Source organism: Lygodium microphyllum, chromosome 11 (genome assembly GCF_053477565.2).
Source record: "Lygodium microphyllum isolate KBCC chromosome 11, Lygodium_microphyllum_v1.1.10, whole genome shotgun sequence".
Lineage (NCBI taxonomy): Eukaryota > Viridiplantae > Streptophyta > Polypodiopsida > Schizaeales > Lygodiaceae > Lygodium > Lygodium microphyllum.
In genome coordinates, this window is record NC_141145.1 from 80,726,669 (window position 1) to 80,751,055 (window position 24,387).

The 24,387-nt window shown below is 44.7% G+C and overlaps 1 protein-coding gene across 5 annotated transcripts in view; it reads right to left on the reverse strand.

Moving 5' to 3' along the window:
- Positions 1-24,387, reverse strand: part of LOC148029016 (uncharacterized) — a 47,299-nt gene that overhangs the window by 3,478 nt on the left and 19,434 nt on the right. The window contains exon 2 of one of the 5 annotated variants that reach the window (XM_087687794.1): positions 24,241-24,259. The exons of the other annotated variants lie outside the window; for them this stretch is intronic. The gene's annotated coding sequence lies outside the window, so the exon portion shown is untranslated. Of the gene's footprint in view, positions 1-24,240; positions 24,260-24,387 lie in introns of those variants that run through there. 5 annotated transcript variants of the gene reach the window in all.

Genomic DNA, 24,387 nt, shown 5'->3' on the forward strand with positions numbered 1-24,387 from the left:
ACTAGTGACAATCTTGGTCCTATGCATTAAATGGGCACTTGGAAGTAACTTAAGGTGTCATTTGGGCTAGAGAAAATCAAACATTTAATGCCTAGACTAAGGTTAATGAAAGTTAGAAAAACTTTCAAGTTCAAAGGACTTAGCACATTAAATTGTGGATGGACAATGATCAATTTGTGGACAGAACAATAGAATTTTTTACTTACGCCATTATTTATTGCTGGCAATTCATTTTTAGAGGCTGTCTTGCATTAGAAGTGTTAGAGATCATAGCCAGGTTCAGTCAGTTAGGTGTTGCAGTGACCAGTCAGACAGTGTGCAGTCGGACTGCCAAGTGGCAGTCCGACCTGTGCAGGCAGTCGGCTGCATTTAATGCAGCCGACAGGGTATTTCTGGCACCCTGTTTTGTCCAGATTTTGGCTATAAATAGCCGACATCTCCAGCAGTCTCCTACACTTCTCTGCTCGCAGATTATAGACCAGTGACACGCACAGATTCCGTCTCTGTTCGCAGATTTCAGACAGGAGACAGTGCAGACTGCAGCGGACTTCGAGGTGAACAGCAGGTTGCATCGTCGAGGTGGAGACACGCAGTCCAGCGCACTGCGCCCGTGTATATATCTGCATATCTTTGTATTCAGCACACTTTATACAGCAGATCTTCATCTTCCACTGTCTCTTTCTCTCTCTTCTATCTCTGCGTTCTCTCTCTCTCAGTCCTACGCTTCCGCACCGCTGCACTCTGACATGGTATCAGAGCAGTGTTAGAGGGCTGACCGAGCGCAGAATCAACCTGAAGAGGAGTTTCCATCGCGACACAAATTTGCGTTTTTTGCATTTAAGGGCAGACAGGAGGGCTGCACCTTGGAACAAGGCTGAAGCGAGTGTGGGCGCGCAGGAAAGGAGTCCAGGTGGTGGATTTGCTGCTGTTTACTGCTGTTTGACGCAGAGGAAGTTTGAGTTTTCAGCCTACAAGTGCAGGTTTTGCTTTTTCATCGCCTCCGGCGGGTGAAGAAGGTTCAGGACGCGGAAGAGCCTTAGCAGGCTGAGTTTTCCCAGTCAGAGGGGGCTGCTTTTGCGTTTGTGAAGGCCTTACAGGTGAAGATGTCTACAGAGATTGACTTGGAGTTCCAGTCGATTATGGACAGGAAGGTGCCTGTCTTACTGGCTCTTCCTGCAGATCAGAAGCTCGACGGCGACAACTACCGCATTTGGCGCGTCATGATGTTGGTCATCCTTGAGTCCTATGATTTGGCGGAGCTCGTACAGGAGGAGATCGATCGGCCCTCGGTAAGAGATGAGTCCAAACTCTCTTCCGATGCTCGTGCGGAGTTGGCCAAGGCTCAGTCTCATTGGGACAAACTGAATGCCAGGATTCGTTCCTTTCTCTTTCTATCATGTACTACAGCCGTGATCGCTCACATCGAGCACTTGACGGTGGCTCGAGAGATATGGCTGGAGCTTGATCAGATGTACAATCGGATGACCCCTATGAAGCGGGTTTCTTTGGAGGTACAGATGCGGACCTTGTCCGTAAACAAGTCTTCTTCGCTGCGGGAGCACATTTACAAGCTAAGGCAGCTTCAGATGCAGGTTCAGAATGCGGGGAAGCCGATTTCCTCCGAAGACATGGCGATCACACTTTTGTCCCAGTTGCCGCCACGATTCGGTACATTTCACTCTGCCCTTATTGCTTCGGGGCGAGAGTCTACTCTTCGGTGGGAAGAGTTGGTTCCTATGGTCTTGGACCAAGAGGAACAGTTAAAGGGACAGAATGCTTCCAAGTCGGAGGCGCTGACAGGTCAAGCCTCTCAGAAGAAGGGGAAGAACCAAAAGAAGAAGAAGGGGGATAACAAGTCCAAGAAGGACAAGGAGAAGGACAAGGACAAAGACTCCACATGCCATATTTGTGGAAAGACTGGCCATTGGAAGAAGGATTGCCCTGCCAAAGACAATAAGGACACCAACAAGAAGGACACCAAGGATTCTGGAGCGGTGGCTGCACCCTCATCAGCTGCATTTCTTCATCTAGCTGTCATTGAGGACGCTTCACCGAATGCTTCTGATGCTGGGATGACAGCTCCCCAAGCTCGAGAGTGGATCGTTGATAGTGGTGCCTCACGGCACATGACTCCTTCATCAGATGGTGTTGCCTAGTTGCGACCCTCGCGTGGGCAGATTCTCATTGGAGACAGCTCTTCAGTATCTATTGCAAGTCGGGATAAGATGCAGCTTATTCCCGATGGACGAGGTGGTACCCATACCTCAGAGGTTTTACATGTACCAGGCCTAGGGTACCATCTCCTTTTAGTTCATAAGATTTGCTCCCTTGGCCTTTTGGTGGAGTTTGACAGTACTACGGTGCGAGTCCTTGATCGTGGATCAAGGAAGGTTCTCTCATCCGGATATGAGGAGAACGGCATTTATAAACTGAAGTCTTCCACCGCCCTCTCTACTCTTCTTCTTACCTCTCAGTCACAGTCAGAGTTATGGCATGCTCAGTTTGGTCACCTGAACTATGATTATCTTCGGAGGGCGTCACGTGGACAGCTTGTTCGAGGGTTGCCGGATATAGTGGTGAGCCAGCAGCCATGTGTCTCCTGCATTCGGGGGAAGCAGCATAGGGATGCCATTCCCCACACAGCTTCGCGGCGATCTACTTCACCGATGGAGCTTGTATCTACGGATCTATGTGGCCCTATGAGGAATGAGTCCTTGCGTGGGAGCTCGTACTTCATGCTGATCATGGATGACTACAGCAGGATGACATGGGCCTATTTTTTGGCATTAAAGTCAGAAGCTTTCTCACACTTCAAGGATTGGCTTCTCTTTGAGGAGAACCGATCGGGCCGGAAGTTGAAGACCTCGCGATCCGACAAGGGCGGTGAATTTGTTTCTAATGAGTTTGCTCGGTTTTGTACAGATAAAGGAATTCACCAGGAGTTTGCCAATACCAACACTCCTCAAGAAAATGGCATTCTTGAACGGAAGAACCGCAGTGTGATCGAGATGGCACGCACCATGATGGAGCACCGACAGACCCCTCAGGTTCTGTGGGCCGAGGCTGTGGCTACTGCAGTCCACATCCTTAATCTATCCCCTACTTCGGCCATGGAAGGGATGACCCCGTTTGAGGCTTACTTTGGGACGAAGCCAGATGCTTCTTACTTCAGGGTCTTTGGGTGTGATGCCTATGTTCACATTCCCAAGGCTCACCGTGATAAATTTGAAGCAGCTTCCCGAAGATAGGTATTTTTTGGCTACAACTCCCAGTCCCAAGGCTATCAATTGTATGATCCCGTCAAGCGGGATGTGTACACTAGCCGCGATGTGCGGTTTGTTGAGGTTCCGGCTCTATCAACGGGTGAGGAACATCCCGTTCTTGGAGATCCAGGGGAGAGTTGGGCTCCTTCTACAGTTCCATTGGAGCCCATGCCTTTTGATTATGATTCTATTTCTGACACAGAGTCTATTGTTCCACCGGTCACCCCTGAGGAGTTATCACCGGTGGATATTCCAGAGTCTTTCTGTTGATGGAGAGAGACGAGGGGAGGTTCGACCTCCTTCTCGTTGGGCTCGTGACACACTCCGTGATTCAGGGATCGAGGGGGTTCCTGAGGAGTGGGGACCACAGGATGGTCCGCGGCGGTCACGTAGGCACCAGGCACATTCTACGGAGCTTGTTTGCTCTAACTATTGTTTGATGACCCATGTTATGCAGGATCGAGAGCCCACCTCCGTGAAAGAGGCTTTGCAGTCCGCACCATGGAAGAAAGCTATGGAAGCCGAGTTGGAGGCTATTGAGAGGAATGGCACTTGGTCACTCGTGCCTCGCCCCCCGAATAAGAAGGTGATTAGCGTCAAGTGGGTCTTCAAGACCAAATACCTTAGCGACGGTTCTTTGGATAAGCACAAGGCTCGCCTTGTTGCTAAAGGTTTTGCACAGCGGCCAGGGATTGACTGTCATGACACTTTTGTCCCCACAGCTCGTATGGCAACCATTAGAGCTGTTCTTACCTTGGCTGGCCATAGGAGATGGCCTGTTTACCAGTTGGATGTGAAGTCCGCTTTCCTCAATGGTGATTTGAAGGAGGAGATCTAACTATTGTTTGATGACCCGTGTTATGCAGGATCGAGAGCCCACCTCCGTGAAGGAGGCTTGTTTGCTCTACGGAGCTTGTTTGCTCTAACTATTGTTTGATGACCTGTGTTATGCAGGATCGAGAGCCCACCTCCGTGAAGGAGGCTTTACAGTCCGCACCATGAAAGAAAGCTATGGAAGCCGAGTTGGAGGCTATTGAGAGGAATGGCACTTGGTCACTCATGCCCCGCCCCCCGAATAAGAAGGTGATTGGCGTCAAGTGGGTCTTCAAGACCAAATACCTTAGCGACAGTTCTTTGGATAAGCACAAGGCTCGCCTTGTTGCTAAAGGTTTTGCACAGCGCCTAGGGATTGACTGTCATGACACTTTTGCCCCCACAGCTTGTATGGCAACCATTAGAGCTGTTCTTGCCTTGGCTGGCCAAAGGAGATGGCCTGTTTACTGGTTGGATGTGAAGTCGGCCTTCCTCAATGGTGATTTGAAGGAGGAGATCTATGTTGAGCAGCCTCCTGGTTTTGGATCTTCAGATGGGAAAGTCTACAGGTTGAAGAAGGCCTTGTATGGCCTCAAGCAAGCTCCGCGTGCATGGAACGAGAAGATTGATTCGTTCCTCCAGTCTCAGTTGGAATATCGGCGTTCCAAGGCCGATCCGCAGCTTTATGTTCACACTTCCGAGGATGGTTGTGTGCTTTTTGTCTTATATGTTGATGATTTGATTGTCACAGGTGATGATGCACAGCAGGTCCAAGAGACGGAGTCAGCTTTACATCGGACGTTCGAGATGACGGACTTGGGTCTACTCCATTTCTTTTTGGGCCATGAGATTTATCAGTCTCAGAGGGGGATCTTTATCTCTCAACAGAGATATGTACAGGAGTTCTTGGTGTCTTTTAAGATGGAGGATTGTCGGGCCCTTTCTACTCCTATGGATCCGAATTGGAAGGCCACTTCCTATTCAGCTTCTCCTTTGGCGGATGCTTCCCGCTATCGTCAGTTGATTGGGTCCTTGATTTGGCTTCTCAACACTAGGGTTGATCTATGTTTTGCAGTTGCGCTCTTGGCAGGATTCATGAGTGAACCTAAGACGGTGCATTGGCAGGCTGCTCAGAGCATACTTCGATATTTGAGGGGGACGTCTGATTTAGGGATTCATTACCCCGCAGGGACAGATGGTTCAGATCTTGTACTTGCAGGTTGGAGCGACTCGGATTGGACCGGTGATGTGGACCGCAGGCGGTCTACTACAAGTTATTGTTTTACCTTGGATGCAGGTGTTATCTCATGGAGTAGCAAGAAGCAGCCCACGGTAGCCCTTTCGTCTACTGAGGCGGAGTATCGAGCCGCGTCTTCCACCACATGTGAGGCTGTGTGGCTTCGGAGATTATTGGAGGAGCTTGGGTGCCCCCAGACTCGTCCTACTTTGCTGCAATGTGACAATGAGAGTTGCATTGCCTTGGCACGGAACCCTGTTTTTCATACCCGGACGAAGCACATAGAGATCCTGTACCACTTCATCCGAGAGAAGCTTCTGGATGAGACCATCACTGTGGAGTACTGCAAGACGGAGGACAATCTTGCGGATTTGTTTACGAAGGCACTTCCCCAAGCTCTACTTCGGAGACATTCCAGATCCCTCAGGCTTCTGCCCTGCCCCGGCTCTGAGAGGGGGTGTTAGAGATCATAGCCAGGTTCAGTCAGTTAGGTGTTGCAGTGACCAGTCGGACAGTGTGCAATCGGACTGCACAGTCGGACTGCCACGTGGCAGTCCGACCTGTGCAGGCAGTCGGCTGCAGCCGACAGGGTATTTCTGGCGCCCTGTTTTGTCCAGATTTTGGCTATAAATAGTCAACATCTCCAGCAGTCTCCTACACTTCTCTGCTCGCAAATTACAAACCGGTGACACGCGCAGATTCCGTCTCTGTTCGCAGATTTTAGACAGGAGACAGTGCAGACTGCAGCGGACTTCGAGGTGAACAGCAGGTTGCATCGTCGAGGTGGAGACATGCAGTCCAGCGCACTGCGCCCGTGTATATATCTGCATATCTTTGTATTCAGCACACTTTATACAGCACATCTTCATCTTCCACTGTCTCTTTCTCTCTCTTCTATCTATGTGTTCTCTCTCTCTCAGTCCTACGCTTCCGCACCGCTGCCCTCTGACAAGAAGGTGTGCCAATTGTTGGAGGATGAAAAAACATGCCATGTAAGGCTGCCTCAGGCCACTGGGGGGCTGGCTGAGACAGAAAAGGCAACTGCTGTTGTGTGGATTCTGTGGGCTGTTGGATCAGCCCGGAACAGGCAATGACAGATTGTGGGCACGATAGGACAAGGCAGCGAATTTTCTTCTCCACCTCAGTAAGGGTGGGCAGTAGAAGAGGAAGGCTCACAACGAGTCCGTATCCTTCTTCTCCTTCCACAATGCCACTAATTCCTTGCGATCCTTGTATAGGTACCAAAACTTTCATTGAAAAGGAAACACGTTCCTAGAGAGTTTTTGTATCCTATAACCCTAGCCCTAATTTGGGAGGATCCACTCATCTATAAATAGACAAGCTGTCCACCATTCAACCACTCTGTTTTTTGCAGGTCACATCAGTCCACTCTCTCTCTCTCTTGCTATTGGCACCCAGTTTTCAGCCTACAGTCTACATTCATCAATTGTCCAACCTACATCGACTAGAGCCCTCACATAGCACCTATCCACTACTACTAGCAAATGCATTTATTAGCCTGCCTAGTTTAGGGTTTGTCAGCTTGTAACCTAGGTGTGAGCTCCTATTAGAGTCTCTTGGAGACATTGGAGCTCTGACAATTTAATGTGCATCTACATGCATTTCTTATGTTTGTGCACAATTAGTAAAACCAACCTTCCTTCTTGGAGAGGGTGGTAATTCCCTGATTAAGCACTTAATTGCAGCAATCAACAAATAAACATAAATTGAAATGCACAAATTACCTTAATAGTCTTGGACATTGGGCACCCTATTGACCCATAAACTAGTGCCCCTTTCCGTATTTCTTTAACTATGATTGCTAATATAAATGGATACAAGCAGAGATTCCACAATCTCCTTTGGTGTAATAACAATCAGCAAGCAATTTGGACCATTTGACCCGTAACTTTTCAACTAGGACTTGCACAATTGGAACCACAAATTGGCCAAATGCTGCCCCAATTTTCAATGAATGGATTGGCATCTGAATTCCCTAACAATTACACAAATATCAGATGCTGAATTTAGTGTACAATGCCTTTTCCTATTGGCACGGGTCTCAAGGTGGTTGTCAAACCCGAGTTTCTGCAGAAATTTAGGGTTTATAGCATAAATCCTCCTACTATCCACCAAATATGGTGGAGATTTGCTCCAAATGGCTAAGAAATACCAAGATCTTTTGAGAAGTTACAAGAGAAGGTGAGAGAAAGCCAAGATGAGAGAGAAATCTAATTTTCTTCACGAGAAAATCCTAAAATCCGTTTGCTATCTGCTCTAGCCTACATTTAAAGCAATCACCTACTACGAAGCACCTCCAAAATGTTATCACCTAATTAGCAATGCTATTGCCAACCCTTGGAAGGTATCTCATTGTTGTCCCTTGCCTGTTGAGGCCCCCAGATGGCTGTCTCCTGCCGCAAATTGTTGTTTCTCTAATTAGAAAATGGGCCAACAGTTTCCTCTCTCGCTCTCCCCCAAGCTATAAATTAACTAAATGGCTAAGACCCAGCCCCCAAAAACGTTTTCTCAATTTGTATGGGCATTTTTGCCAAGTGGCAACCTTCTAAATCCATTTTTCAGCATTATCTGGCCATTTAACTAATTTTTAAAATTAAATAATCCTAAAAATTTATTCCAATCTTCTAACCTTGCCCAAAACTAAATGTGTCCATCTATAATTCAATTGGCTAGGCTATTTGCAACCTGAAGTGATTCCCAACCTCTGTCAACCCTTAGACTAATATTAATTAATTAACTAATGCTAGGGTTAAAACTGACACAAATTGAACCCCAAAGCCTAGTTGCCATAACTTATCATAACTTTTGCCTTTGGCACTCTCTACATCCTTAGGGTCCTTGGCATATTATCATGAAATAACTGCCATATGTATCACATGTGCTAAATAACCTTGCACATTTGATTAATAACTTAATCAAATGTTATCAATAAGATTAAAGCATTTCACGTCCCCGTGACAAACCTCCCCCTTGAAATCCTTGCAATCATCCTCGATTGCACTGCATTGTGTCAAAAGAAAAGCATACTACACTAGAATTTCCATAAGGCATCATAATCACAACATTAGTCACTATTGTCCAACCATGCTACATATCCCAAATCTTGCCGAAAATCTCCAACCAGCATAAGCATCAAATAATACCAAGAATTAGCACAAAATTGTTGCTAGTAACACATTGGATGCACCCACAACTCATGTTTCTCAATTGTTCTGACTCTACAACCATAGTAAAGTATATTCTCAGCATAAACCATGGCTGAAATTATCAATAGCATTTACTAACATACTAGTGTCCATGGAACCAGCTGTAAACCATTGAAAACTAAGCATAATCTGATCATAAACTGATCATTTGTTGATCTGAGAACTTATCACAAACTACTACAAATGTGACCTCAATCTGATCACAAACTAATTGCAAAATCTGATTAGAAACTGATGCAAAACTGATCCCAAAAGTAACCATAAACGGTTCTCAAACTAATTAAAAATTGAGCTAAAACTAATCAGAAATTTATCTCAAAACTAAGACAAAAGCTCGTGCCCAATAATCATGAACTGATCCCAAATTGATGCAAAAGTATAGTCTCATAGTCCGGGTAACAACCATACTCATCTCCATACATCTCGCAATGACTAGTACACCGAGTAGTGACCTCATTGTAGACATACTATCAACACAATACCTTGGATACATGCTAAATACATCTAAGATTCACTATATACGAAAGCCACAACTTAAGGAGTGGAAGTGCTCTGCTAAGCCTGAGTAAGCTCGAATTGAAGTCAACTCTAACTGAAAGGCATCTAGGTAAAGCTGCAATAATTGAAGATAGTCTACCAAGTCATCCTCTTCCATCCATTTTGCATCCATTTGTGAATAATTATGAAACTTCATCAAATATCTCTTGGAAACTTTGCCTCTAACGTTTCTTTCCTTATATACCAAGATTTGCTCAAGTACCAAAATCTCATCCAACTCCTCAACCTCAAGTTGAATTTCAGCAAACGTATCCTCTAGCACATCACCACAAAATGGCCTCAACAAACTGACATTAAAGACATTGTGTATCCACCAAGGTTGTCACATCCGATGGCATCCAATTAGTACAATCCGATGGTAGTACGATAATAATCGGACTAATAAATCTTGGACCTATGTCCAATGTTACGTCCAATGAAAGAAAAAATACATATAATTTTAAGTCTATGCTTAATGTTTGGACTTAAAAGTTAAAACATAAACTTAGAGATTCAAGCCAAAAGTAAGTGCAAAAGAGAGTTGAAACAAGACTCAAGAGTGTAGCATAAATAATGAAACCAACAACTTTATTATGAGCCAGATGTGCAATCTCACACAAAAAGTATACAAAAATGGATTGAGATAAAAGCTATCATCCATGGCTCAATCTAAATCAAAATACATGATTACTCTAGATGCTCATATCACTCTCAACATCAAAGGTGGAAGCATCCTCACCACCGCTTGAGGAGCCATCACCCTCCTCAACAAAACCACCCCCACTAATGACATTACCCTCATGATCATACTCGGGCTCTCTAAGCTCTATGTGAGAGGCAATGATAGGTATGTCCTCTTGGGCCAAACTAGAAGTACTTCTCAAGCCACTCCCACACCTCGTACAGCATCTAAGGGCCCCACGAGCATCACAGGCAACCAATGTCGATGCCGAAGTGAAAGCTCCACCGCTAATGGCACAAGAGCAAATAACAACACAAGCATGGCATACACGAGTGCGAGAGACCCACTGGTCTATCTCCTTGAGCTCTAAGTAAAGCTTCCTAAAGATTTGCTCGCCTACAAGTCTCTCTCGCGAGTCACACTTTTTAAGTGTACTAGCAGAGAGCTTGAGTAAATTTATATTTATCTATATATTTAAAGTATTAAAAACTTAAATTAAATATATAAAGCTCCTCTAAACATATTTCATAATCAATGAATAAAGTTATGAACTAAAAAATATAAAAATTAAATATACGATGCATATCTTGCCATAGACATCTCATGCATGTTGCGTAACATGCGTAAATTGGAGCGACAATAAATTAGTCACTCCAATTGTCGTGTGCTAAGCTTATTACGAATTTTAGTGTGCATGAGGGAATAAGCAAACCAATTTCTCTCACATGCACCCAATGAGCAATCCTAAACCATATGAAAAAAAAATAAGCTTTAACTTTAAACTTGAAAGGTATAACTAAAATTAAATGAAAAAAGAGAAAAGATTTTCAAAGTTGTGCAAGAATGCATAAGGCCACTCTTTGGAGGTGGAACAATTGGTCGCCAAATGGCTCCCACCAAAAAGCGGCTTCACCAATGATTCCCGCTTCCAACAAATGATAGATGCGAAAGCGGTGCCTCTTTGATCGCTATAATTGATGAGCTCTTGAAGGTTGATGAGCTCTTGAAGGAAGACACCATGATACTCTTCCGCCAAAGCCTTTGGAAGAAATGCATCATGATCGATAAGGACATTGGCATCCATGAAAAGAGAGGGTTTTTTGAAGGCGGGATACAAGAGTGCCACAAACCCATGTATGGGTCGCTTCATCCACTCCCATCTTTTCTTCGTCAAAAAGAAAATATCGTCTCTTTTAGGAGTGATATCCAAGATATCACTACAATAGGTATAAGAGGATAGAGATTTAGATGTGAAATTTGAAAAGAAAAAGAGAGAGATAATATGAATTATCGATTCTAAAACTTAAAAAAACATGATTTTTTTTAAGAAATAAAAATACCATAAAGAAAATGTCTCCCCATCCAAGATGATCGATGATTGTATCTCATCCATCGTATCTGCCATAAGATGATAGAGAAGACCAATAGTAGCCCCCTCCATGTCCGTCTGTTAGCAGAGTATTTGTCAGCTCATGTGTGAGTTTAAGCTTGATCTGGGCTGGGCATTTTTATTAGGTATTTTAGGTTTTTTTCTGGTGTGGCATTTTATGCCATTGGGGCATTTTATGCACCAGTCGGCCAGCATTAATGCTGTCCGACCAGCATTATTGCTCCCCACTTTTTCAGCCTATTTATACTCAGTGCTCCTCCTCAGTCATCATCATCATCTTCACCATCTGCAAGCTTTGTGGAGAGAGGAGTCAATGCCAGTGTCAGTGCCCACGCAGCTAGTGACTCACTGTTGCATGCGACTGTCTCGTGTTCAGATATATGGATTCCATTTCCCGTGCATACATCTGAGTTCTCATCTGTATCGTGTTCTTTTCTTTTCTCTTTTTGTCTTGTGTTTCAGCAGTTTATTTCAGCACATATTTATGCTTCCACCGCTACTCCACTTCTGACATGGTATCAGATTTCAAGATCAATGATCCTGCTGTGTTTTCTTGCTGATTTCAGGACTGTTTTGTACCCCTGCTGATCAGACGACTGCTGTCGCAGCCACGCGACCTGTTTTGGGGCTGTTTTCAGCCTGCATTTTTTGCAGTTTTGCCATCGCCTGCTGCCTACGCACCCTCTACTACCTGCATTTTTCATCTGCAGCTGCTGGCGACAGTTTTCTACCTGTTTTTCTCCAGTTTACAGTCTGCGTTTTGCTGATTCAGCATCTCTCGTGGCTGGGTGACTGTTAATTCAGGCCGTTTTTGCTGTTTTTGGCAGTTTCTGACTGGTTTTTTGACTTTCTGCAGCAGATTTTGTCTTCTATTGATCAGATTTTGGGTTCTATTGCATGTGAACTCTCATTTTCTGCAGTCTGTGCTTGTGTTTTGGCTGTGTTTCCTCTCTAAATTCCATCTCTTCTATACTCTCTTCTTATCCTCTCCATATGGCTCCTCCGTGCACTTCCACTGATGATAAGTTACATGGACCTAATTATCTGACATGGAGTGCTGTCATGAAAGCTTGGTTTGTGCAGAAGCGGTTATGGTACATCGTCTGTGGAGCTATTGCTCGACCTCTCCGTCCTTTTCCTCTTCCTGAAGACTTTGATGAGGACAACCATGAGGAAGCGGTGCTTACATGGGACTCAGACGATGCCCGTGCTTACTCGGCGTTGCTTCGGTGTATTTCTAAAGCGGTCTTACCGGCGGTTACCTCCTGTTGGACGTCTCCTAAAGTATGGCAGGAGTTGCAGCAGATGTACGAGGCACCTTCCATCATGCGGGCAATCACACTTTATGGCCAGCTCCAGCAGATGAAGTTTGAGCCGAAAGATACTATTTAGTCTTTTCTTCTTCGTGTTACGCAGGTACAGGACCAGCTTCGGCACATGCAATCTGCTCTTCCCGAGGCGCATCTCATCGGGACGGTCCTCTACAAGCTCCCCCCGGAGTTTGATGGAGTGGCCAATGCTTTGCGGGCGTAGACATCATCAACTCCTGTCAGTTTTACACATATGACCTCGATGCTTCTTGAGCATGAGACATCCTTGAGATTACAAGGGCGGCTGCCTGCACATTATGGAGGCAAGGTTTATGTAGCTTCAGAGAGGGGTAACGGAAAGAAGAAGTCGACGGCCCAGTGTTACCACTGTGGCAAGAAGGGACATTTGCGGAAGGACAGCAAGACGTTAGCGGCTTCTAGGAAGGAGGAGCAGAAGACGAAACGGGCTGTTGACTCTACCGATGAGTCCTCTCCTTCATCAGACTCCGACTCCAATCCTCCGATCAAGGTGAAGTCCAAGGCGCGGAAGGGATCCTCTTCTTCGGATTGCGGGAAGGGCTTGGTGGCCCCTTCCTCGGCTGCTTTCTAGTGGTGGTGATGAGGTCATCTCTCACGACTCTCTTATACCAGAGAGGGAGTGTGAGCGGGTGTTCAGATGGGGCAGCCGCGCCTCATCTATACTTTTATACAAGTACACAAGTTCCAGAGAGGGACGTCCCTGACGCATCGACTTCAGTCTGGCGGAATCAAATCCTGGAGCTGGGATTGACATCCAGGTTTTAATGAGCTGGTTATCTGACAGAGAGCGGGAGGCTTTTGTCTGGAGCTCACATGAGGGGACACTTTGGCGGTCTGGCCAAAGGTGGAGAATCCATGGTCACCTATGTTCAGGGGCATTTTTGACAGGATGGTCTTGTATGCTACTACGAGACATTGGTAACGGACACAGAGACATGCTATGATCTTCTCTATTTTCAGGTGTTTGGTACGATCGACATCAACATCAGGTTTTCTCCGAGGCACCTTGGTGGTGACTTGATCACCCACTGCTTGGGTATCCATGGTTCTACTTGGTGGTTCTATGTTGTATAGTTTTTTATCCTTTTTCCTTGTACTATTGTATTGTATCAGATCACCCATGATCTGAGAGAGAGTGTTAGTAGAGTATTTGTCAGCTCATGTGTGAGTCTGAGCTTGATCTAGGCTAGGCATTTTTATTAGGTATTTTAGATTTTTTTCTAGTGTGGCATTTTATGCCATTGGGGCATTTTATGCACCAGTCGGCCAGCATTAATGCTGTCCGACCAGCATTATTGCTCCCCAATTTTTCAGCCTATTTATACTCAGTGCTCCTCCTCAGTCATCATCATCTTCACCATCTGCAGACTCTGTGGAGAGAGGAGACAATGCCAGTGCCAGTGCCCACGCAGCCAGTGACTCACTGTTGTATGCGACTGTCTCGTGTTCAGATATATGGATTCGATTTCCCGTGCATACATCTGAGTTCTCATCTGTATCGTGTTCTTTTCTTTTCTCTTTTTATCTTGTGTTTCAGCAATTTATTTCAGCACATGTTTATGCTTCTACCGCTACTCCACTTCTGACATGTCCGTCATGCGAAGCACCTTGTAGATAGAAGTAACGGCAATTACAATGCCTCTCACATCCATCCAAAATTTCTCCTTTAAGTAAAGCCTTTGAACGGCCTTTGCTTCCACTTGGCTTGATGCGGACTCCCCTTCAAGCCACTCTTTAAACTCATCTAACACAATCGTTTTTTATAGCTTATTGCGAGCATCATAGAGACGCTCGAGGAGAAACCACATAACTGCAAACCGAGTCTTTGAGGGCTTCTTTAACTCCAAGTCTAAGTATGAGCAATAAACCGCAAAAACTCAAACCTAAGAGTTGACAAAGCCAACGATTGTATAAGCATCGTTAACAATCCTCGCCACCTACTCCAACTTGCCTATATCTTCCATAAGAAGATCTAGACAATGTGTAGCGCATGGTGTCAATACTATGGATGGAAACTCGGCCTCAAGTTTTTGCGCCACAGATGCACAATTCGAGGCGTTGTCTGTGACAACTTGCACTACATTTTACGGCTCAACCTACAAGATTATACACGATGAAATTAGAATAAATTTGGAAGGTTTTTTTAAACAAAATGATGGATTTAGAAATATTATCTCAATGATGGCTTGCCATTTGTGCCAATACATGAACGAGCCCACAGGTCTCCTTCCCCTTGTGTCCGCATCCACCCCTCATAGGAAATATATGTCAAGTGAATAAGAGACGAGGATCTTGATGATCCCCCTTTTTTTGCAGTCACTCCTGTTAGCAGAGTATTTGTCAGCTCATGTGTGAGTCTGAGCTTGATCTGGGCTGGGCATTTTTTATTAGGTATTTTAGGTATTTTTTTGGTGTGGCATTTTATGCCAGTGGAGCATTTTATGCACCAGTCGGCCAGCTTTAATGCTATCCGACCAACATTATTGCTCCCCACTTTTTCAGTCTCTTTATACTCAGTGGCTCCTCCTCAGTCAGTCACTTCATCTTCACCATCTGCAAACTCTGTGGAGAGAGGAGCCAGTGCCAGTGCCCACGCAGCCAGTGACTCACTGTTGTATGCGACTGTCTCGTGTTCAGATATATGGATTCCATTTCCCGTGCATACATCTGAGTTCTCATCTGTATCGTGTTCTTTTCTTTTCTCTTTTTGTCTTGTGTTTTAGCAGTTTATTTCAGCACATGTTTATGCTTCCACCGCTGCTCCACTTCTGACATGGTATCAGTTTTCAGGATTTGTGTTTCTGCTGTGTTTTCTTGCAGATTTCAGGACTGTTTTGTACCCCTGCCGATCAGACGACTGCTGTCGCAGCCAGGCGATCTGTTTTAGGGCTGTTTTCAGCCTGCGTTTTTTGCAGTTTTGCCATCGCCTGCTGCCTCCGCACCCTCTGCTGCCTGCGTTTTTCATCTGCAGCTGCTGGCGACAGTTTTCTACCTGTTTTTCTCCATTTTACAGCCTGCGTTTTGCTGTTTCAACGTCTCTCGTGGCTGGGTGACTGTTACTTCAGGCCGTTTTCTCTGTTTTTGGCAGTTTTTGACTGATTTTTTTGACTTTCTGCAGCAGATTTTGTCTCTATTGATCAGATTTTGGGTTATCTTGCATGTGAACTCTCATTTTCTATAGTCTGTGCTTGTGTTTTGGCTGTGTTTCCTCTCTCAATTCCATCTTTTCTCTACTTCTCTTCTTATCCTCTCCATATGGCTCCTCCGTGCACTTCCACTGATGATAAGTTACATGGACCTGATTATCTCACATGGAGTGCTGTCATGAAAGCTTGGTTTGTGCAGAAGCGATTATGGTACATCGTCTGTGGAGCTACTCCTCGTCCTCTCTGTCCTTTTCCTCTTCCTGAAGACTTTGATGAGGACAACCATGAGGAAGCGGTGCTCATATGGGACTCGGACGATGCCCGTGCTTACTCGGCGTTGCTTCAGTGTATTTCTAAAGCGGTCTTACCGGCGGTTACCTCCTGTAGGACATCTCCTGAAGTATGGCAGAAGTTGCAGCAGATGTACGAGGCACCTTCCACCATACAGGCCGTCACACTTTATGGCCAGCTCCAGCAGATGAAGTTTGGGCCGAAAGATACTATTCAGTCTTTTCTTCTTCGTGTTACGCAGGTACAGGACCAGCTTCGGCACATGCAATCTGCTCTTCCCGAGGTGCATCTTGTCGGGACGATCCTCTACAAGCTCCCCCCGGAGTTTGATGGAGTGGCCAATGCTTTGCGGGCGCAGACATCATCGACTCCTGTCAGTTTTACACATATGACCTCGATGCTTCTTGAGCATGAGGCATCCTTGAGATTACAGGGGCGGCTTCCGGCACATTATGGAGGTGAGGCTTATGTAGCTTCAGAGAGGGGTGACGGGAAGAAGTCGAAGGCCCAGTGTTACCACTGTGGCAAGAAGGGACATTTGCGGAAGGACTGCAAGAAGTTAGCGGCTTCCAGGAAGAAGGAGCAGAAGACGAAGCGGGATGCTGACTCTACCGATGAGTCCTCTCCTTCATCAGACTCCGACTCTGATCCTCCGACCAAGGTGAAGTCCAAGGCGCGGAAGGGATCCTCTTCTTCGGATCGCGGGAAGGGCTTGGTGGCCCCTTCCTCGGCTGCTTTCTAGTGGTGGTGATGAGGTCATCCCTCACGACTCTCTTGTGCCAGAGAGGGAGTGTGAGCGGGTGTTCAGATGGGACAGCCGTGCCTCATCTATACTTTTATACAGGTGCACAGGTTCCAGAGAGGGACGTCCCTGACGCATCGACTTTCATCTGGCGGAATCAAATCCTGGAGCTGGGATTGACATCCAGGTTCATGCTAAGCTGGTTATCAGACAGAGAGCGGGAGGCTTTCGTCTGGAGCTCACATGAGGGGACACTTTGGTGGTCTGGCCAAAGGCAGGGAATCCATGGTCACCTATGTTCAGGGGCATTTTTAACAGGATGGTCTTGTATGCTACTGCGAGACATTGATGATGGACACAGAGACATGCTATGATCTTCTCTATTTTCAGGTGTTTGGTACGATCGACATCGACATTAGGTTCTCTCCGAGGCACCTTGGTGGTGGCTTGATCACCCACTGCTTGGGTATCCATGGTTCTACTTGGTGGTTCTATGTTGTATAGTTTCTGATCCCTTTTCATTGTACTATTGTATTGTATCAGATCACCCATGATCTGAGAGAGGGTGTTAGCAGAGTATTTGTCAGCTCATGTGTGAGTCTGAGCTTGATTTGGGGTGGGCATTTTTTATTAGGTATTTTAGGTATTTTTCTGGTGTGGCATTTTATGCCAGTGGAGCATTTTATGCACCAGTCGGCCAGCTTTAATGCTGTCCGACCAACATTATTGCTCCCCACTTTTTCAGTCTATTTATACTCAGTGGCTCCTCCTCAGTCAGTCACTTCATCTTCACCATCTGCAGACTCTGTGGAGAGAGGAGCCAGTGCCAGTGCCCACGCAGCCAGTGACTCACTGTTGTATGCGACTATCTCGTGTTCAGATATATGGATTCCATTTCCCGTGCATACATCTGAGTTCTCATCTGTATCGTGTTCTTTTCTTTTCTCTTTTTGTCTTGTGTTTCAGTAGTTTATTTCAGCACATGTTTATGCTTCCACTGCTGCTCCACTTCTGACAACTCCATCCATTGGATAGGATAGAGTATCCATACTTTGCCTAACCGGCATACATGGGCTCAAGGGACTTGTTAATCCTTTCTCTCTCTCCTTATCGAGTTTCTAGTTACACATGTCATTGTATATGACACCGTACCATCCATCGCATGGACCAACAGTGACAATGGCTTTCACTATCCACTTCCATTGATCCACTTTGAGATTATGGAAAGAGAGATTGTACTCACTTATGGTGCGTGCAATCTCTATTTCCGCTTGCCTTTGCCTCTCCTTTTTTAAAATGAGAAAACCAGAAACTTACCCCATTGCTTAGGCAAGAGTGGCTTATCTCTTAGACATAGGTACACCACTCGAATGGCTTTTTCTAGATGGGATAGAAGAGGCCTCTCCAACGGAGAAAACTGAGACAATTGGAGAGGGATCATCTTCCGCATCCGAGACCTGATGATCAGGAAAGATCACCTTCTCACTTGCCCTTGAAAGGCCTTTGCATCACTTCAATGATAAGTATTTTCAATGACAATCTTCATAGACATCATTGAAAATACTAGGACATGGTGTGACCTCCCCTTCTAATTTGCAAAGGTGAATAAGAATACGAATGACAGATGAGATTTGGAGCTTTGGGCAATACTTGCATTGCTACTTGCAAGTGTTAGATTTCTCCTTCACTCATTTGAAGTAGGCACAATGCAAGCAAAAGATCTCATGGAGAGGGGTGTTCGAAATAAAGATCTCGTGCCTTTAAATGTGCTCAAGTGTAAACGCACCCTTAACACTTATACTTACACATATATATCTATCTAAAAACCTAAAGGTACACACTCGTCATTCGAACCTAAAAACGTGCTCACTCTCTACTCTACTCTCTCGCACTCTCTGTCTCACTGCGCGTAACAACTGTCTGCCTCGATCTCCGTGTCTAATCGGTCCCGACAAATTGGTATCAGAGCACAGGCGTGGACAACAAGACTGACGCAAGTGTGTAGCAATGATGGACGGCTAGACGACATACGCACCCTTAGCACTTGTACTTGCATATATATATCTATCTAAAAACCTAAAGGTACACACTCGTCATTCGTACCTAAAAACGTGCTCACTCTCTACTCTGCTCTCTCGCACTCTCTTTGTCTCACTGCGTGTAACGACTGTCTGCCTCGATCTTCGTGTCTAATTAGTCCTAACAAACTGGTATCAAAGCGCAGGCGTGGGCGACAGGACTGACGCAGACGTGTAGCAATAACGAACGGCTGGACGACATGCGATAGGTTGTGGATAGATAATAGTTGCTCCAGGCGACAGTTCCAGTGTGCATCCGAGTTGCAGTGCAGAAGCGTGACGGACAGCAATAGTCAACTGGTGCATAAAGTAAACGGGGCTGGTCACGGCGGACAATAGTCGGCATGGTGTTGACCAGCGGGTGCTGCCAACGCTCGTTGGTAGGCGTGTGATGGACGAAACCGTCGGCAAGGACCGGGGCTCACCGCGAAGCCTAGCAGGTCAACCGACCCGTCATAATCTCTAGCAAAATCAATTCTTTTTGCCCACTGACGAGTGTTCACACGTGGAGGCACAGCTTCTAAATTTCATGCAACTATGGCCCAAAAATTTAGGGCTTTTCTAGAATTTGGAAATCTTAACACAGATTTGGACAATCTGACTCAGAAATTGCGAAGTCAATGCACATTTGCCCGGGAATTTTTTGAGGCTTTTCAAATTTTAGTGAAATTCTTTCAATTTCACTGAAATTAGTGCACACAGGACTTCGAAAATTTGGGAATTTATCCAGATTTGGTCCGATCAAGATGCGACAATGATATCCGTCTCAAAAAGTGCAGGAATTTGTGACATTTGTCCCTGACATTTGGGACTTTTAATGTACATGTGCAAATTGGGCTGAAATTTACCCAATTTCTCGGCATTGATGCACATTGGACCCCGTGCAACTTGGGGCTTTAGCAATTAGGGTAAAATCTGTGCAGCATTTGGTCATTTTATGTACATGCAAGTTAAATTCCGTGTAATTTGGACATCAACACTTGGTAAAATTTGGGGGTTTTGCTGAAATTGCTTTATTTTGGCAAAATTGGATTGTCCTATTCATGACAGAGGAAATGCAGATGTGTATTTGACGCTTTGAGCACAAAATTTTGGGGCTTTTGACCGTTCGTGTCAAATTTTATGCCCGTGGGTACATGTATAACAGAAATTGCAACTAAAATTTTGGGATTTTTCATGTAATGTGATGCACATGCCCTTGGAACAGCTGTAATCAGTTGGATAATGCTATAGCACATGGTTTGGTGCTTCTGAAAATTTAATTACAGATCTGAAATCTGTACTTTTGCATGGTCATTGCTGATTGGTACTTGTTTGTACCTTGGTCACTTGGGTGACAATTTGGGCCTGCATTTGCTGGTTTTTTTGTCACATTTGGGCTGAAAATCATGGTTGGTACCAATGACAGCAGTAATCTAATGCACGTAAAGAAGCTTGAAGGCGCACACAATTTTGCAGTTTGGCAAAAGCAGTGCTACAATATCCTGTTACAAAAGAAGCAAGCAAAGCCGATCAAAACCAAAGGGGCAAAGCCCACTGACATGGATCACGATGATTGGGATGAGTTGAATGAGCTTGCACGCTCAACCATAGAGCTATCGTTTTCTGATGCCTTGCTCTTTAACATTGAAGGTTTGGATTCTGCATATGCTATATGGACTAGACTGGAAGAACTGTATGCACAGAAGAGTGCTGCAAGCAAAGTGTATTGGCTAAAAAAGCTTATGGATTTGTGTATGAAAGAGGATACAGCAATGTCTCCTCACTTGAGTGAGTTTAACTCCATTTTCAGCCTGCTGGTTGCCTTGAAGTTCATGATTGATGAGGAATTTAAGGCTACTTTCTTGCTTTGCACTCTACCAGAGAGTTGGGATACATTTAGGACTGCTATGAGCAATTCTAATGTGATCCTTTTGTATGCTGATGTAGAGAGTGCTCTACTTATGGAAGAGATGAATCAGCAGAACAATGCATCCAGTAAGTCTTCCAGTGCTTTGCATACTAGGGACAAATCACAGCACAAGGGCAAATATGATGGCAAGGGACGCAGTAAATCACATGGCAAAGATGTTGAATGCCATCATTGTGGCAAGAAGAATCACTTTAAACGTGACTGTGAAATGGGGTATAAATTGTGGGATCCTGAGAAAAGGAAAGCAGTACGCAGCAATGACGTTATCTTCCGAGAAGATCGCATGCACAAACAACCCGAAAAGACTGAGGAGATCCGTAGGGTTGTATTCCGGGAAGAAATACCTTTTGGACAGTAAAATGTGCCCGTTGTACAGCAGCAAATACCTGTTGTAAATGAACCTGTAAATGCAGGAAATGATGCTGGAAATGATCAGCCAGCTATTGCCCATGAAAATGAGCCATTACATGTGCAGGAACAGCCAGGACAGCAAGCTGTTAATGCTGATTTGCAAGCTGAAATGCCAGGACAGCATGCTGAAAATGGAAATTTGCAAAAACAGCCAGCAAACAATGACCATTGGGTTAGGAGATCGTCTAGGGCTACAAGACAACCTGACAAGTTTGTTCCTAGTGCAATTAATGTGGCTGATTATGTCATGTTGACAGACTGTGGTGAACCGTCTTGCTTCAAGGAAGCAATAGACAGACAGGACAGCAAGAAATGGTATAAAGCCATGCTGTCAAAGATGCAATCTCTTGAAAAAAATGGCACTTGGAACTTGGTGCAGTTGCCTAAAGGGCAGAAAACCCTTCCATGCAAATGGGTTTACAAGATGAAGGTCACTTCTGGTTCCTCACCAAAGTACAAAGCAAGATTGGTTGCAAAAGGGTACAAGCAGGAGCATGGAATTGACTTTGATAAGATTTTCTCTCCTGTAGTCAAGATGACTACATTGAGAACCATTTTGGGCTTGGTTGGAGTTGAGGATATGGAGCTTATACAGATGGATGTAAAGACTGCGTTTTTACATGGTGATCTGCATGAAGACATATATATGCAACAACCTAAAGGGTTTGTTAAACAAGGGAAGGAAAAAATGGTATGTAAACTCAAAAGGAGTTTGTATGGGCTGAAACAAGCACCAAGAGAATGGTATCATAAGTTTGATACATTCATGCAGTCCCAAGGCTTTCATAGAAGTCAAGTGGATCACTGCTTATACACCAAAAAGGCAGCAGATGGCACCCTGATTATCTTGGTTTTGTATGTTAATGACATGCTAATTGCTGGCAAGGATACTCATGCCTTGGACTCACTGAAGCAAAGTCTTCATGGCAGCTTTGACATGAAGGATCTTGGTGATGCAAATCACATTCTTGGCATGCGAATACTCAGAGATAGATCAAAAGGCTTACTCTATCTATCTCAGCAGGAGTATATCTCCAAAGTTTTGCAGGGTTTCAATATGGGGAAGGGGGGGGGGGGGGGGGGGAACAATTGGGCTTCCATTGCCTCCATATGTGAAACTTAGTGTAGAGGACAACCCTACATCTGATAATGAGAAAACTAAAATGGCCAAGATACCATATGCTTCCGCTGTTGGCAGTTTGATGTATGCTATGGTTGCTACACGTCTTGACATTGCCTTTGCAATGGGAGTGGTTAGCAGATACATGGCAATCCCTAGCAAGAAGCATTGGGATACAGTGAAAGGTATTATGAGATATCTCAAAGGCACAAAGGAGTTGTGCATCTGCTTTGGAAAGCAGAAGGCATTTGTTGTTGGCTTTATGGATGCAAACTATGCTAGTCATGCGATCTGCAAGAAGTCCACTTTTGGATATGTGTTTACTTTCACAAGAGGAGCAGTCTCTTGGATCTCCAGGCTACAAAAGTGTGTTGCATTGTCTACTACAGAGGCAAAGTATGTGGCTGCCATTGAGGCATGCAAGGAGGCTTTATGGCTTTCACGTCTAGTAGGAGAGCTTGGCATCACAGAGTTACATGTTCTCCATTGTGATAGTCAGAGTGCTATCATGCTAGCACGGAATCCTGTCTTTCATGCAAAGACAAAGCACATACAAGTGAAGTACCACTTCATTAGAGATGTACTTGATAGCAAAAGCATTGAGCTTGTTAAAGTACATACAAATGATAATCCTGCAGACCTTCTCACGAAGGATCTTTCAACAGAGCGGTTTGCTCATTGCCGACAGATGATGGAAGTTGGATAGATATATGTATTTCAGCTTTGTACATACCTAAACTTAGTTGATTATTTTCTCCTCTTAAGGCACATTGCCTTTAGATGAGAGGTTGTTGGGAATAAAAGCCTCGTGCCTTTAAATGTGCTCAAGTGTGAACGCACCCTTAGCACTTGTACTTACACATATATATCTATCTAAAAACCTAAAGATACACACTCATCATTCGTATCTAAAAACATGCTCACTCTCTACTTTGCTCTCTTGCACTCTCTCTATCTCACTGCGCGTAACGACTGTCTGCCTCGATCTCCGTGTCTAATCAATCCCAACAAGGGGATGCGATTGATGATGTATAGAGAGAACCTAGAGAGTCACGGGTGGAGAGAGAGATGATTAAAGAAAGGAGTAGAAAGGGTAGACAGCTTGAAGGAGTAGAGAGCTTGAGGGAGTAGAGAGAGGCTAGAGCTTGATGGAGGACAAGATTGGAAGGATTGAGAGGTTAAGGGAGGAGAGAGCTTGAGAGTAGGAAGGATGGAGAGTTTAAAAGGAGGAGGGATAGAGAACTTGAAAGAATGAATGAGATTGGGGAAGGGGGAAAAGATTTTTATAAAAAAGAAAAGAGTTTTGGGGTTTAGGGTTGGGGGAGAGAGAGAGAGAGAGAGATTTCAAATTCTGAAATTTAAATGGTGGCCCATCATCCATGGAAAAGAATGGTTACATTGTGCCATTGTGTATATATAAGAGAGAGAGAGAGAGAGAGAGAGAAAGAAAGAGAGAGAGATGGATGAATAGACATATCACAAACTGCTCTACACCATACCTCAAAGCTCGCCAATAAAAGAAATGCTCCACTGCCTTGACTATAGCATCAATACCTCTATGTCCTACATACGAAGGAGCATGACTTTCAGTGATAACTCTAGGACTCAACTGCTTTATGACACACAATTGTCCATGCATCATCCAAAATCCATCTCCAAGCACAAAGTGCTCATGCCTTTGGCCATTGCACAGTTGATCATAAAAATCCAAATCAACAATATATTACTATTTCATTGCATCCAACTTAGTGTGATAAACCATACTAACGGCTGAAATTTGTGGCTTATGTGTGACAATACATCAACCACAACATTCTTTTTACCACCAATATGTACAATTTGAAAATGAAACATAGAGAGAAAATTTGTCTATCTCATATGTCTCTCTAACAACTTTGTTTGCATCAAGTATCTCAAAGTCTACTGATCTATCTGCACTGTAAAATCATTACCCCAGTAAATAATGTTTCCACATAGATAGTGCATAAATTATAGCCAAGAGCTCTTTCTCAAAAATATGCAAATTCTTCTCTGCATCGTGGAGAATTCGGCTCTCATAAGCTACAACACAGCCATCTTGCATAAGAACAACTTCAATACTGTTAGCACAAGCATCACATTGAACCACAAATAACTTTCTTAGATCAGGCAGCACGAGCACAAGATCTAAAGTCATCTTATCCTTCAAC